This window comes from Triturus cristatus, chromosome 6 (genome assembly GCF_964204655.1).
Source record: "Triturus cristatus chromosome 6, aTriCri1.1, whole genome shotgun sequence".
NCBI classification, from domain to species: domain Eukaryota; kingdom Metazoa; phylum Chordata; class Amphibia; order Caudata; family Salamandridae; genus Triturus; species Triturus cristatus.
This window is the reverse complement of record NC_140589.1, coordinates 1,858,045,493-1,858,061,320: the sequence shown is the minus strand read 5'-3', so window position 1 is coordinate 1,858,061,320 and position 15,828 is coordinate 1,858,045,493. Positions and strand designations below refer to the sequence as shown.

The 15,828-nt window shown below is 46.9% G+C and overlaps 1 long non-coding RNA gene across 1 annotated transcript in view; it reads left to right on the top strand.

Moving 5' to 3' along the window:
* LOC146822207 (uncharacterized) overlaps positions 1 to 15,828 on the top strand; it is a 155,824-nt gene that overhangs the window by 76,368 nt on the left and 63,628 nt on the right. The window contains exon 2 of the long non-coding RNA XR_014962818.1: positions 7,388 to 7,528. This is a non-coding gene — a long non-coding RNA (uncharacterized LOC146822207). The remainder of the gene's footprint in view (positions 1 to 7,387; positions 7,529 to 15,828) is intronic.

The following is a 15,828-nucleotide window of genomic DNA, read 5'->3' as shown; positions in this document are numbered from 1 at the left end:
CTCCTTAGAATATATTACAAAATACAACTTACGTTAAAAAAATGAAAATAATATTTATAAGAAATAAAAACGTTTAAAAAAAACCCAGATAAAACAATGATGCACATTACAACAGATATTAAACACGGTATAGGTTTTTAACTACAGCATTAAAAAATAGCGAATAAAATGACAGGGCCTACTCGCGAACTGCATATTAATATACCTATAGTAGTAATACAATAGCACCATTAACATATTGCAAAATGCTATACACAAACCTACATGTGGAGCTTCAGCCTCAGCCCGGAATCTGATTTGACCGTGACTTATTAGCTGGGTCTGGTGACTTGCTGGACTAATGCATTCGCTGCAGAAACCTGTGTTTGACCTCACAGCTACAGGATCGAATGTCAACAGGTGCACTCAGTCTTTTATTCTTCTGAGGTCAATACTGTACTGTACCATGTATCTTTGTAATAATAAACATCTCTTATACATCCCTATTGTATTGCTATTGATGAACTATAATCCCACGTTGAAAGGCGGAGTTCCCAGCTGCTGTCCATAAAGATGGTTATTGCTATTATCAAAATGAGGGTATTATCTAAGTGTTTTATAAGAATGTATGACGTTACAACGCATACATTTACAACACATGCTTTTACAATGCAGTTTTTGCCACGCAACATCCTTTATGATGCATTCATTTACATCGCAGGCTACTACATTGCATTTTTAGAAACTACCTTTACAACGCATTCAATTAAATCGCATTATACCTTTACAACGCATGCCATTACAATGCATACCATTACATTGTATTTAAGGTAAGTGTTGGATAATGTAGGGGTAACAATTACTATTCTAACTGCAGTGGGTGCAACAGTAGGGTAAGTGTTGGATAGTGTAGGGCTGAAATTATTATTCTAACTCCACTTGGTGCAACAGTAGAGAAAGTGTTGGATAGTGTAGGGGTACTATGCGTTGTAATGGTATGTGTTGTAATGACATGCGATGTAATCACTGCGTTGTAGTGACATGCGTTGTAATGACATGTGTTGTAGTGACATGCAATGGTTGCATTGTAGTAACATGCGTTGTAAAGGATGTTGCGATGTAATGACTGCGTTGTAAATGTAGTGCGATGTAATGACTGTGTTGTAAAGGTTGTTTCCTGTTTTATAAGCCATCCTATCATATTTATGGCTTAATATTTGATAGCTTGAGGTGTATTCTTTTCCGGCTAATATGGGCAGACAATCTCCCGAGTAACAGGATGTATTAATTTTGCCATTTAATAAAGATGGCTTTGCAGTCCGATTAAGAATTATGTACAAAAGATTTTTGCAGTTTCAAAGCCTGTGATTTGCAATGTCACATTCTTTGTGAAAGCAAGTCAAAGGTATTTTTAACCTGCAATGTAACCTTTGCGACTCATTTTGAATTTGCACATAGGAAGAGTCATCCTTTTACTAGCTCCAATTCAGATTGAAATGAGTCGATGTTTGTGACTTCAAATAGAATCGCAAACCATTACTCACTTGCAGCGCCCTGATTCTGGGTGGTAAGGGACGGATTCTGCTTTGAAAATTGTGGTGGTTTATATCAAGGGGACCATACAGTTGGCCTAGTGGTGCCCAATCATTTCTAATTCTTGGGCAGTAATGTTCAACATTTTATGAAAAATGACAGTCGAGAAGTAAACATCCAGCCCTTGGCTAAATCTGCTGGGTTAAGTGATTAATATCCTAAAGGCATACAGAAACTTTATAGCAATTGCCCTGTCACTTTTGAAGAAGAGGCTGCCAAAGACCTATTTGCATGGTCCTCCTCCTCTGTATAAGGCTGTGTGGCTGCATGGTATGGTCTATTATCTCCTTGTCTATCTTTCTCTCACAGTCCTTACGTATGAGTTTATCTCCATTCATGTAGAACATAGGGCCAGATGTATCAAAGGGTTTTGCCCATTCTATGTCTACGGGGAAATGTTGATACATATGGCCCATAATTACCAAACTCAACTTTTCCTTCCCAATCCAATATGGCCCCATCCAAAGGAGTACAAATACATCTCATCCTGAGAAGCACTTTCTGTTTCTTTTTTCTGCAGCTGATTACCATCTCGGATACAGGTTTGAATGTTTCCTTTTTTGATTAAAACCTACTTTAGCAGTTTTTATTGTTATTTTTGTGGTTGCGCTTATAGGCGGGGCATATGTGATCACAAGGCGCATCTGTGGGTTGCGGGTCTGCCACGGATGACCCCTGAGATGTTTATATGTTTCCTTTTTTGCTTTGTTATATTCTCCAGGATTTGTTCTCCATTTCCATATACCTGTTGTGGTAGGGTGCGCAGCACTCGTTTTGCATCATTGCGGTCTTTTTCTTTTGCTTATCAGCAGTCGCATGGCGTATGCCTGATTTCAAGATAGCGCCTCAGCTATTATCCACTTCTTTGCGCGCCTGCCTCTTCTTTCGCGGGTGGGCAGTGCACTACAGTGAAGACAGCTTTGCCTAGGCTGCCAGTGGCTTTATCAGGAAATATGTTCATGTGCCAATCTGGTTGCTGTTCTTTCTTCTACCTCATTGGAAGGCTTAAGATTGCTGAGATTGATTGCTGCTTTGTGGTTCATTTGTTTTGCTGAATTGGTTCTGATTGTACTTTGGTCATTTCTAGCAATATGAGTGATACAGAGGACTCTCCTGTGGTGGCTGGGCCAACCTCTGCAGTGAGCGAGCCCTCAGATGTCCATTATTGCAGCAGCTGTGGAGGCTGCGTTTTGTGTCCGGGAGGGTGCACCTCCTGCTAAGGTTGCTAGGATGGACTCTTCCATTGAGAGGAGTAATTTGGACCTTAAGGGCAGTTTTGTGCATGGTTCGGCTTTTTCAGAAATCATGCAGCATGTTTGGAGTAATTTGAGCTTTGCTGCTTCAGCTCAGGCACCAGGTGAATGTTTCCTCACAGGATCAGAGTCCTGAGCCAGAATCCTTGTCTTTTCACACTTCCATTCGCAGTGTGCTTAAGAATTAATGTAAGGATGTTGAAAAGCCGTCTTTTCCTCATTTCTTGTTAAAACATTACCCTCTGGATAAATTTGGAAATCACTTCCCAGTTTCCGTTAAGATTGATAACATCATGACTGGGTTGTTCACCCAGTGGACTATGGTGTCGAAGGATGCGTTGCCTTCTGACGCACTTGACAAGAAGGTGGAAGGGGGGTGAAATGGGTCTACATACCTTTGAACTTTGTGGTCCGTAAGAATGTCTGCTTCACTTATTCAGGTGCAGGAGGGTGCAGATTTCTCTGCTCTCTAGGCATTGATGGAGCAGCAGGTTCAATTTCTCTCAGACATCACATTTGTCAACCTCTGTGCCTCTGCAATAGTGTCAAGCACTGCCATTGCTTCCTATTGCAACATTTGGATGTGCTTCTGGAAGGCGGATGCAGCTCATTAGGCGGTCCTCTTGAAACTTCCCTTTACTAGTTGCAAGGGTTTTGGCAGTGATTTGAAGTTGATAAAGAAGTCAGCAGAGAATAGGAAACTAGTTACTCATGTTCACCCTATCAACAAAGGCATGGTTTTGGTTACCAATGGGCCTTTCCTTCAGGGGGTAAGGCTCCTCATCACCAGCCTTTTGAGGCAGGGGTCCTGGCCAGGGTGCCCCTAGTGCTGACAAATCCTGGTATTCCTCAGTTGCCACCTCTTTGCCCAAGGCGTGGCTATTCCAGGTTTGGTGAAGTAAGTTATTGTCTGCAGTTCTTCCAGGACATTTGAATTTATACCATTTCAGATGCGTGGGCCATCCAAATGGTCTCAGACCGATACAGGATAAATTTCAGCTAAACACCTCTTTGCCGTTTATTTTTAGGTGTCTGCCCCTCACTCTCCTGAGAATTTAGCTGCACTGCTCCAGGATATTGAGTTGCTACTCCAGAAGCTGCCATCATTCAAGTTCCTCCTATGGAGGTTTTCCATGGTTAGTATTCCTTGTTCTGCTGTGTTGAACCTCAAGGGGGTCAATCAGTTTAACCCTCATGTGTCCTTCAAGATGGTATCTCTAAAGCTGATTCTGCCTCTCTTACAGAAGGGCGAGTTCCTGACCTCCATCATTCTCATGGATGCCTACCTCCATGTCCCATTACATCCATCTCACCAGAAACTTCTCTGGTGCATTGTCCAGGTCAGCCACTACCAGATCTGGGTTCTGCCCTTCGGGCTGGCGTCAGCACCGAGGGTGTTCTCCAAGCTTTTAGCACTGTTGGTGGGTATTTTACATTCTGAACATGTCCAACTGCTCCCAGATCTAGATGCCCTTCTGATTGATTCTTGTTCTTGTTCTAAGAACCAAATGGAAGTTAACCAAGTTACTACGCTGTTGCAGGAGTACGGCTTCTTGATGGAATGAAGCGTGTCCCAGGTCCAGCCTTCTCAGGATCTCCTCTTCATCCGGGCCCGCTTCAGGAAAGACTTGGGGGAGGTCTTTGTGTCAGAGGAGTGTTCTGTCTGTCTCCATTCCCATTTGTTTTGTGTTCTTCTTCACCCTTTGGCATCTGCAAGAACATGGCTGCGCAATAAGGGGAAGATGTCATCTACATTGGTCCTGGTTCGTTGGGGGAGATTTCATCTGAATGCCATTGTTCAACATCTCCTGAGGTATTGGAACCTATTGTCTCTAGAGTATTAGATACTGGTTCTGGTGATCTCTAGGGGTGGAGAGGTTTTTCGTTGGTTCTTCTTCCTGTTCTCACAACCGATGGCAGTGGGATGGGGTGGGATGCCACTCAAGGGGTTTCCACTGCACGGGAGAGATGGATTTGGATGGAGGATCTTCAGTCTTCAAATTGGAAAGAGCTGCCAGTATTTCAGAAGGCCTTTTTGTTTTTCCATTTCCTTTTGCTGTGTACTGTGGTATGTGTGCAGACAGACAATCAGATGTCTGCTTCTATCTGAATTGGCAGGGCGGCATGTGTTCCTATCTGTTTCTCCTTTCTCAGAGGATTTGCCTTTGGTTTAAATCACACCTCCTAGCTCTCTTGCCAATCTATCTTTCGGGTAGGGAGAATGGGCCTGCTGATGCTCTAAGCTGGAGGTTTCCGTCCTCTGTGATGATGCGTCTGGTTCGGACAGTTTTTCAGTCCATTCTTCTTCAGTTCAGTCACCGTTCAAGGGATTTGTTCGCAGCAGAGGAGAATGCCCTCCTTCCCCAATTTTGCAGTCTGGTCCCATCCTCAAGAGCTTAGCAGTGGATGCCCTTGCCGTTCCCTGCCTCAGTGGTCTCCTTTATTTAGTTATCCCTCTTCTCCTAAGGGTGGTTCAGAAGGTGAGCCAGGGCAAGGCAAAGCTTTTGTTGATTGTCTCGGCTTGGACAAGGCCCCCTTGGTTCCCTTGTCTTCTCCATCTGTCAGTCCAGCCCCACTGGGTTTTATCGATTCATCCGTCTCAGCTCCATCAACCACTGCTTCCTCTGGACATGCTTTGCATGTAGAGGCTTGCAGTCTGGTACTTAAGAGGCAGTCCCTCTTAGAGCAAAGGGTGTTCTTTGGTTGTTGCAGCGCTGATCCAGCAGTCTTGGTGGCTGTCTACCTTTAAATCTTTTGGCTATCATTGGTGGAATTTTTCCATCTGGCTTCAAGATAAGGGCTTGTCAGCTTCCTCATGGGATCCTACCTCAATGTCTGAGATCCTTTGGAGGGATTTTCAGCTGGGTTTCACTGGCTCTAACCTTCGTAGTCAGTCAGCCACTGTTCAAGCTTTTCAGGGGGCTGGTGTTTGGTCTGTTGCCCCTCTTGCAGCTCGCTTACTGTTGGGTTGTTTTCTTAGGTGTTCTGTTGTTCATTCCCTGGCGCATCTTTGGGACTTGCTGCTGGTTTTGCTGAGGGTTGCAGGGTGCTCTGTTTAAGCCTTCAAATTCCCTTTACTTCAAGTTTCTTTTGGCCAAGGTTGTGTTTCTGGTGGCCATTTTGTCTGGGAGACGGGTGGGGGAGATTGGGGCATTGTTGTCCTCCCATCCATTACTTCTGCTTATTCCAGACAATGTGGCATTGCATCTTAGTCCAGCCTTTTTCCCTGAGGAGGCTTCCTCATTTAATTTGAATTATGAAATTGTTTTATCACCTTTTGTCCCTCTCCTGTATTCGACGAAGAGCTGCGTTTGCATTCTCTAGATGTCCATTGTGTACTGTATGTGTATTTGCCGTGCACTGCTCTGTTTCCCAAGTCTGATGCTTTGTTTGTCTCCCATGGTCTGGTAAAGAGGGAACTCAAGCCTTCTCTCTCTACCTTGTCCTGTTCGATTTGTTGGCTATTTCCCATTCCAATTAATTGGCTGGCCAACCTGTTCCAGCGTCTTTTCAAGGAGGTCTACTTGGAGGGTTTCTGAGTCCTGGGCATCATTCAAGGGTCCTTCAATTTGTGACATTCGCTTTACTGCAGCTTAGGCATTGCCTCACATTTCTTTTATGCTATTCTTATGGTGTGCTTTGTGTCAAAATCAGTGTCTTGGCTTGGGTAGGTACTCGTACGTAAGGACTGTGAGAGGAAGATGGACAAGAAGGTAATGCCCGGTTACTTACTGGTAATTTTCATTACTCTGAGTCTATGTCTTCCTCGTCACAGTCCTGAGTTCCCACCCACCTCTCCCTGCTGTTCAACAAATTTCTTTCTAGGCTTATTTGTGTCAGTAAGTCCTTCCGAGGATGTGATGTATTTGTACTCCTTTGGATGGGGGCCATATTGGATTAGGAAGCAAAAGCTGGGTGTATTAATTATGTTCTGCAGGAATGGAGATAAACTAATACGTAAGGGCTGTGATGAGGAAGATGTGGTAATGAAAATTACCAGTAAGTAACTGGGCATTGCTATGACATGGTGGAGGTACTTCAGCAACATCACTGCCCGCTGCCAATTATTTATTAATGAATCATGGATAGAGAGGAAGTGTACTACCTGTTACACTGGTAAGCAATATCACACTTCCATGTGCTTAGGCTTACCTTCTCACATGATTGGTTCTGTAATATGTGTTCCCACTGACTTTGAACCGACTGTTGTATACATTTTCCCTTATGTCCATTGCATATCACCCCTGCAGCTATTTAAGGGCACTTGACCCATGTAAACTGAGTTACTGTACCTCAAGACTTTATATGTATGTATGTTGTCTCTTATACATTGAAAATAGGTAAGGTTTCTTATTTGCACCGTGTCCGATATGTGTTCCTTTCTGCGTTAATGAAAAAATGAAAGTTTTAAATGAAAAAATTAGTGAAGAGATAGAGAGAAGTGAGACTGATAGAAAATATAGGGAGAACAGTGAGATAATCTTCTAACGCTTGCGTGTAATTAGACATGGAAGACATAAGGTACATTCATTTCGGTGGATCTCTTCTTTCCCTTATTACAGATTTTCCTGGTGTCTGTATACCGCCCACTGCTGCTGAACTTTTTGGGTGTGCTGAGGTTGAAACCGGCTGCCAGAACGACTCACAGTGTCTACCTGATCAGATTTGTTGCTTGAGTGCGTGCAAGCCAAAATGTGTAACAGGTCTGTTATCAGCATTAAATCATTCATCCAACCAATTGCATACTACTGCTTACTTGTGTGGAATTTTTCTTTGAACAGCAGAATAGGGGCTGAGGCAGCAGGGTGGCAAATACAGCAGTATCTAGAAGGATCTAAAACAATATCAAATATCAGATTACAGAGAAAGACAAGTGGAAAGCCTGGCATGGTGTCACAGTGCCATGGGGTGGGGCTGTGGTGGGCATAGAGTGGGATGGGATAAAGCTTCAACAGGATCAGAATGGGATGGAGTAAGGCCGAGAAGAGACTGGAATGAGATGGGGTGAAGCCAGATGAGAAGGGAGTGGGATGGAGTGAGGCAAACAAGGGATTAAAATGAGATGGGGGGAAGCCAGATGAGATGGGAATGGGATGCAGTGTGGCTGATGTGGTATTGGAATGATTTGGGGAAAAGCCAGGTGAGATCGGAGTCTGATGGAGTGTGGCTGATGTGGGATTGGAATGAGATGGAATGATGCCAGGTGAGATGGGAGTGGGATGAAGTGTGCTGACGTGGGATTGGAATGAGATGGGATGATGCCAGGGGAGATGGGAGTGGGATGGAGTGAGGCCCACAAGGGATCGGAACGAGATGGGGTGAAGCGAGGTGGGATGAAGTGTGGCTGGCGTGGGTTCGGAATGAGATGGGGTAAAGGTTGGTGGGATGGGAGTGGGCTGGAGTTAGGCCGGCCTGGGTTTGGAATGAGATGGGGTAAAGGTTGGTGGGATGGGAGTGGGATTGAGTGAGTCTGACAAGGGATCTGAATGAGATGGGGTGAAGCCAGGTGAGATGGGAGTGGGATGGAGTGAGCTGACGTTGGATTGGAATGAGATGATGTGAAGCCAGGTGGGATGGGAGTGGGATGCAGTGGGGCTGACGTGGGTTTGGAATGAGATGGGGTAAAGGTTGGTGGGATGGGAGTGGGATGGAGTGAGGCCGGCATGAGTTCAGAATAAGATGGGGTAAAGGTTGGTGGGATGGGAGTGGGATTGAGTGAGTCTGACAAGGGATCTGAATGAGATGGGGTGAAGCCAGGTGAGATGGGAGAGGGATGGAGTGAGCTGACGTGGGATTGGAATGAGATGATGTGAAGCCAGGTGGGATGGAAGTGGGATGCAGTGTGGCTGACGTGGGTTTGGAATGAGATGGGATGAGGGTAGATGAGATTGGATTGGCTGTAGAAGAGGGCTGTACATATGGAGGCAAGAACTATAGAGGAGTGACTCAAGCCTGGTGAGGACTCTGGGCTGCATCAAGCCTGTTATATTATGCTTTTGATACTTGTTTACACCTGTGTGTCTCTGCTGTGGGCTCCTATGTCGGGTCTCCACTGGTTCCGCTCCTCAGGATGACGCTGAAGCTTAAAGGGGTCCACCTCCCATCTGCCCCTAGTCCGGCGGATGTGTAATACACTCGGACGAAAGGGGTAGGTGAGCGAGGGAAGGACGGATAGGGACGGCTGGGCGGGAGATCTGTAAGATCGACAAACACACAATGAGTGATGGCTCTCTTTACCCCTTCCCCTGACTCCCCCTTGTGTGAGCTCTCTTACCGGTCGTCCCCTTCCGCCTAACTGTGGAGGGATCGAGAAGGGTCCGCTTCTCGAGTGTCCCCACACTGGCACTAGTGTCGCGGGGCGACTGGTCTAGGCGATACCAACGTATCTTCTCCTCCTTTCCGAATGTACGAAGGTCTCCAGAACCGTTACGTCACGGAACTGTGTGAAACCTCGCCGTGGCGATCAGTTTCAAGGAAGAGGGGGAGGCTGGTCTAGTCGGGTGTCTGCGCTGCTACTCTAGGCTCAGCAAGGTCTCGAGCCGAGGAGCGCGATACTATGGGAAAGATGTGGCCTGGAAATCCGTGGGCGCTGCCTGCGGCGTTTCGCTGCTACTCAATGCGCCAGGAGGAGCCGGGAGCAGAGGAGCGAAACCCTGGGTGACAAATGCCCGGAAATCCGTGGGCGCTGCCTGTGGCGTTTCGCTGCTACTCAATGCGCCAGGAGGAGCCGGGAGCAGAGGAGCGAAACCCCGGGTGACGAATGCCCGGAAATCCGTGGGCGCTGCCTGTGGCGTTGCGCTGCCACTCGATGCCCCAGGAGGAGCCAGGAGCAGAGGAGCGAAACCCCAGGTGGAGATGCCCGGAAATCCGTGGGCGTTGTCCGTCGCTTAGCGCTCTTCCTCGAGGGTCCGAGGTCGCGTCTAAGTCAAAAGGCTAAAGCCGGTCAGTCTCCTGTCTAGAATACTCACAGGCTGCCGGGCGAGGAACAGGAAGCAGGAGAGGCGTTGTGGGAGTCTCTCGTGGTCCGGAGTTCAGGCCGCTGAGAACCATCCGCTCGGGTCTTCATGTACGGAAGGCTTCTGAGAATCATCGGCACTGCTTCCCCGGAATTGGCCGCTTTTCAGCGTTTCCGGCAGCGTGATCTGTCACGTGGGACTGGAACTACCGGGAGTTCTGGGGGATGTAGTTCTTGCTGTCGCCGAGTTGCTCGGCCGTTGTCCAGGGGTAGGGAAGACACGTCACTCAGCGCCACCTGAGCGAGGATCGTGACAGCACATCCCCCCTCACCCCTCATGAGGCGCTGAGAACCGGTCCCGGTTTACCAGGGCACCGGCGATGGAAAGCCGCCACCAGGCGAGCAGCATGGATGGAGGAAGCGGGCTCCCAGGAGTTCTCCTCCGGGCCGTACCCCTTCCAAGCCAGAAGATACCAGAGTCTACCCCGAACAGTCTTGGAGTCCAGCACGCGTTGCACCACGTACTCGCGTTCATGGTGAACCCATACGGGAGCGGGAATCTTTCGCACGGGACTGAACGAGGGCTTGAGCAAGGAGACATGGAAGACCGGGTGAATGCGTAAATGGGTCGGGAGCTTCAGTTGCACCGACACAGGGTTAACGTGTTTCACCACGGGATAAGGACCTATGAATTTCGGATTAAAGACGCTGGGACGTTTGAATTTGATGTTTTTTGTGGACAGCCATACCCTATCCCCTTTATGGTACACAGGATCGGGTCTGCGACGTTTGTCCGCATGAAGTTTGTATCGGGCTTTGGCCAGTCGCAGGGTCTCACGGGCCTTGGTGAGGGTTAAGCGAATCGCCGAAAGTCTGTCCTGTGCCTCTGGAACGCTGAGACTCGTGTGAGGGAGTTGGAATGGGGTGAATCGTGGATGGTACCCTGAGGAAAGAAAGAAAGGGGTATGTTGTGTGGATGTATGGACGGAGTCGTTGTAGGCGACCTCGGCAACCCACAACCAGTCCACCCAGGCGTTCGATGCCTTGTCCACATAACACCGGAGATATTGTTTCAGGGTTTGGTTCAGTCTCTCGGTCTGCCCGTCGGTCTGGGGATGGAAACTGGTGGACAAGGATGACTGAATGCCCAGTTCGGCACACCAGACCTTCCAAAACCGCGCCGTAAACTGGGACCCCCTGTCTGAAACAATGCCGCTAGGAAGGCCATGGAGTCGTACCACCTTCACCAACAGGAGCCTTGCCAGTGCCCCTGCCGTAGGTACCTGCTTACACGCTAGAAAGTGTCCCATTTTGGTAAGGTAGTCGATCACCACCACGATAGCGGTACAGTTCTGGTCTTTGGGCAATCCAACGATGAAGTCCACCGAGATTCTCTCCCATGGAGTCTGGGGTGTAGGAAGCGGACGTAAGAGGCCTTGTGGTTTGCGATGGTCTGATTTCATTTGTGAGCAGACGTCACAGCGTTTTACCCATAGCAAAACGTCTGGTCTCACTGATGGCCACCAGAACTGTCTCAATACCTTCTCCAGAGTTTTCGTTCCTCCCGTATGCCCTGCACAGGGTAGTTCATGGCACCAATGGAAAACGAGCTTCCGTAGAGGAAGCGTGGGGATTAGCATTCTGTAGCCACACATGGGGACGCCATGTCGTAGGCTCCATTCCTTGTGTCCTTTTAACCAAGATCTCCAAGAGAATGTGGCGAGTCCGCGCTTCACTGCCCTCAGAAAGGTGTCCGTTGTCATCCCTCCTACCACTTGACTTGGGGACAGGATAGCCCTCTTAGGTTCCACTGCCGGCATGTTGGTCGTACCTTGCCGGGAGAGGGCATCGGCTTTTTGGTTTTGCGAGCCAGGCTGGTAGGTGACTATAAAGTGGTATTCTGCGAAGAACAACATCCATCTGCGTTGCCGAGGAGAGAGATGTCGAGCTGATCGCAGGAACTGGAGGTTCCTGTGGTCCGTGAAAACAGTGATTTGGTGCTGAGCTCCCATGAGCCAGTTTCGCCATTCCACAAACGCCTCCCGGATCGCAAGAAGTTCTTTTTCGGACACAGAGTAATTGTGTTCGGCGGGGTTCAATTTCCGGGACATGTAGGCCACTGGGTGGAGGTGGCCAGTGTCTGAATGGCGTTGGGATAGGACAACTCCCACGGCGACGTCGGACGCATCCGCCTCCACTACGAAGGGAGGCTCGGGCCGGGCGTGTCTCAGGATGGGTGCAGATGTAAAGGCCGTCTTGAGCTGTTCGAACGAGCTTTGTGCGTCGGGAGACCAGTGGAACGACACGTTCTTTCGTGTTAGTCTGGTGAGAGGTGATACCAGGTGAGAGAAGTGGTGAATGAACCGGCGGTAAAAATTCGCAAAGCCAAGGAAGCTGTGGTAAATATTTCGTTACCGGTACTATTTTTTATGCTGTAAAATCTATTAAGAATAACTCAGTAAATATAAGAGGCAGAATCCGTGGTATTAGAGGTTTTAAAAGGCTTTATTCCTATACAAAGGAATACAATTCGAATTGTAGGCATTCTATTCCATCACCACGAAAGTTCAGGAAGGAAGGGCATACATTATTGACAGATAAGCAGTTTTATAGAAAATGCATTACAGTGAAACAGATGCAAGAGGCGTAACAGCTGATAATACAGATAAACTGTGCATACGTAACTAATAGAGGCGTATACATGGGTGTAACTAAAATACGTCATTAAACATGATGTCACAAGTGGGTGGATCCACAGAAGAATCCTGCAATGTCAGCAGAAATATTTGGCAGAGATGCGCGCGCAGCCGCATGACGTGTGATTGACGTGCAACTAGAGGGTGAAGGGGACTTGACATTTAGCTCTACATGTGGAGACAGAAGTCTGGGGTTCATGTCAACCTAATCCCAAATCATATCTAATATCCTATGTTTAAAGAACTGTGTTATCCAAAAGGAAAGGTCTCTAGGATAGAATCTATTCTATACTGACTATTAGTGCGTGTACAAGCGTCTAAGTGTCTACATGAGATGCGAGGGGGTAGGAATATTCCATGGTAACGGGGCTATGAATTACTTGCATGAGGACAGCGAGGCCTGGCCCTTTGCATGGTAGCTGGAGGAATGTTTACCTAAACTACTAGACAGGAATGCATCGGATGGGGGAGCGGAGGAGATAATCTTGAAGGTGAAATACAGTTTTTGGCAGGCGACAGGCTGGATCAGGCACCGTTAGCCGCGCAGGGAATAGGACAAAGTTCATGGATACAGATGCAGGCTCAGACTGGAGCTTTCAGAGGCAGAAGGCAGGAAAAGGCTTGATGACAGAATTCGGGCCTATTCGCCTGAATCTGTAAAATGCGGAAAGTGAACCATATAAAGTCGGTGGCCTTTCATACTTAGGAATGGAATATCTGACCCATTCATGGCGGATCTGAAAGAGGACATGTTGACGGTGGACGCACATATATTTGCGTCTTCAAAACTGGAGCAGGAGGGAACATACATGTACTTATAGCATGCACATGGAGCCGTTGGGGTCTACGATAGGGGACATAACTGGTCACAAAATTCATATTTCCTCATTCCCTCCTTGTCCCCTACGGACCCTCAGGAGATATCGATCTTCATCAATCCATCGATCTGTTCATATAGCATCATTTGTTCTTCTTTCTTCTTCCGGGATCTTGAACGAAAACTTGGATGTGGGATACACGATGTGGCACACAGACCACAAATCGCTGGCCCACATTGTAGACATAAACAGCAACTGAATAATATGAGAAAGCCAACACCTAGGAAGGATAGGATTCTCCATCCCCAGGCTGACAACACGCCCCAGAACCAACCGGACCAAGTCCAGGTGCCTGGACTCTGGTGTATCTGGCTTATAATTTTATGAAGGCGGGTTATGGCTTTATATACTGACGGCGAATTTTCTGGTATGAAAATGCAGCAACTTGATCCGATGACCTTACAAGCTCCGCCCCTATCGGCCAGGATGACGTCAAGGACAAGACGATTTTGAAGCACAACAATCCGCATAGCAGACTGCTCTTCTGTTAAATTGCCTAAGGCGGAAATAGTCTCGTTCACTACTGCTTCAAGGGTTCTGGTTAATCTACGTATCAGCTTACTATTAGTGACTGTACCTATATAGGGAAAGAACCCTTTATTGAAATCTGTGTATTTTTCCCATGCTGTTTCAGTGTAATCGACAATTGGGAGATCTCTCTGTTGTCTATTGTGTACTAAATGGGTATTTCTATGATAATCAGGAGGAGCTAGGAAAACAGGTGGCAGAAGGAATGCTATGTAACAAGTACCATCCCAATCTAGAGGTAGACATATATATGCGGTCTGGCCACATATGAAGTAGGAATGATGGGAAGCTCTAAATGTAGACTTGCCTTGATCACTGAATTTTATTACAGTGGTGCATTTACTATGGCCCATGTGTATGGAACCATTCTTTCTTATACATAATTCCCCTTTTACTGGGAATACTGACATGGCGGGCAAGATTGGTGTAGCTTCAGATTCAACGTTCAGGATCATGAGGTTAAGTGTAAAATTACCTAATCCATATACTTCATTTTCTAGATCAGTTCCTGTTCTTTTGGGAAGTCCCTCCTTGTTAGGGTAGCAGACTTTAAGCAAAACTAGGTTCAGGTTTCCCCATACCCAGTTGTCTTGATAAACTGCGGAATTTGAATCTAGGGAATTAATCAAACTAAACCATGCTCCACAGGAGCCATTGTGTGTGAACGGATAGGGAAAGAGGGGCAAAACTCCCTTATAGTTCTGATAGGGAGGGAGTCGGCCACATATCCAACAATTTGTGGCATTGCTGGTCTGATGGGAATGATGTAACATACTAATGAATGTGTTGTTGCGCAGCGCAAATCTATAGGACAACTCATGCGGAGGAAATTCGCTAAAAGAATGTTCTGCAGTTATATTGTAAGCATGTTTAAGAATAGGGTAATACATGTGCAGTAGTATGCTGGAAAAAATAATCAGAAGACTTAGAGAAAACAAAATTAATAATGTTACTATGCAGTGACTACGAAGTGATTTACAATACGCATGCTTTTTGAGCTGCATCTGATGATTTCTTTCTCTATTCCGGTCTAGAGGATACATGTCAGAGACAAATTCAACCGATTCACCTTGGAGAGGACTTAAACAATCAAATTGTCTGACTTACTAGACCTTAATTTTAGTTTGTAAAGTTCTGGTTTTGTTAATTCAGCCAAGGGGAGCTTTGAGTCTGTCTTTGAGGGAATACAGTGTTGGGTATCTACACTGGATGGTAGTCCATAAAATTTCTTGATATGACTCGAGTGCAACCACCCTTTGCGACCCTCAATCTTCACGGCAGTCCTTGTAGTCAGTAGAACCAACTTGGGCGACTTCCACCTAGGATCCAGTTGGGTCTTCCGGTCGAAATTCCTGACCAAAACCAGGTCACCAGGAACCACGTCATGGGGCTTCACCTCAGTATTATCGGGAAAAGCTGCGGTTACCTGTGAACGACAAGATTGTAGTGCAGACATCAAGGAAGCCAGGTAATCTGTCAGCATATTACAGTCAACATCAGTGATTTTGCGAGGTATAGGCGTCCCCCACATATTTGGTGGTCTACCGAAGATCACCTCGTACGGGGATAGCCCAGTTCGAGAATGTGCTACCATTCTCATGTAAAAGAGCGCAACTGGTAAGGCTACTATCCAATCGACTCCTTTTTCTCTACATATTTTGGACAATCTGATTTTCAGAGTTTGATTATGGCGTTCCACGAGACCTGCCGCCTCGGGATGTCGGACACAGTGGAATTTCCATTGGTAGCCTAGTAAAAGGGAAACGTGTTTCATTAGTTCGGATGAGAACGGCTGGCCGTTATCTGAGTAGACAACACGTGGTAAACCGTACCGTGGGAAGAATTCTCGAACTAACTGTTTGGCAGTAGTCGGGGCAGTGTAATCTGAAACCGGGTATGCTTCTGTCCAACGGGAAAGAGCACAGACAACTACGAGAACATATTTG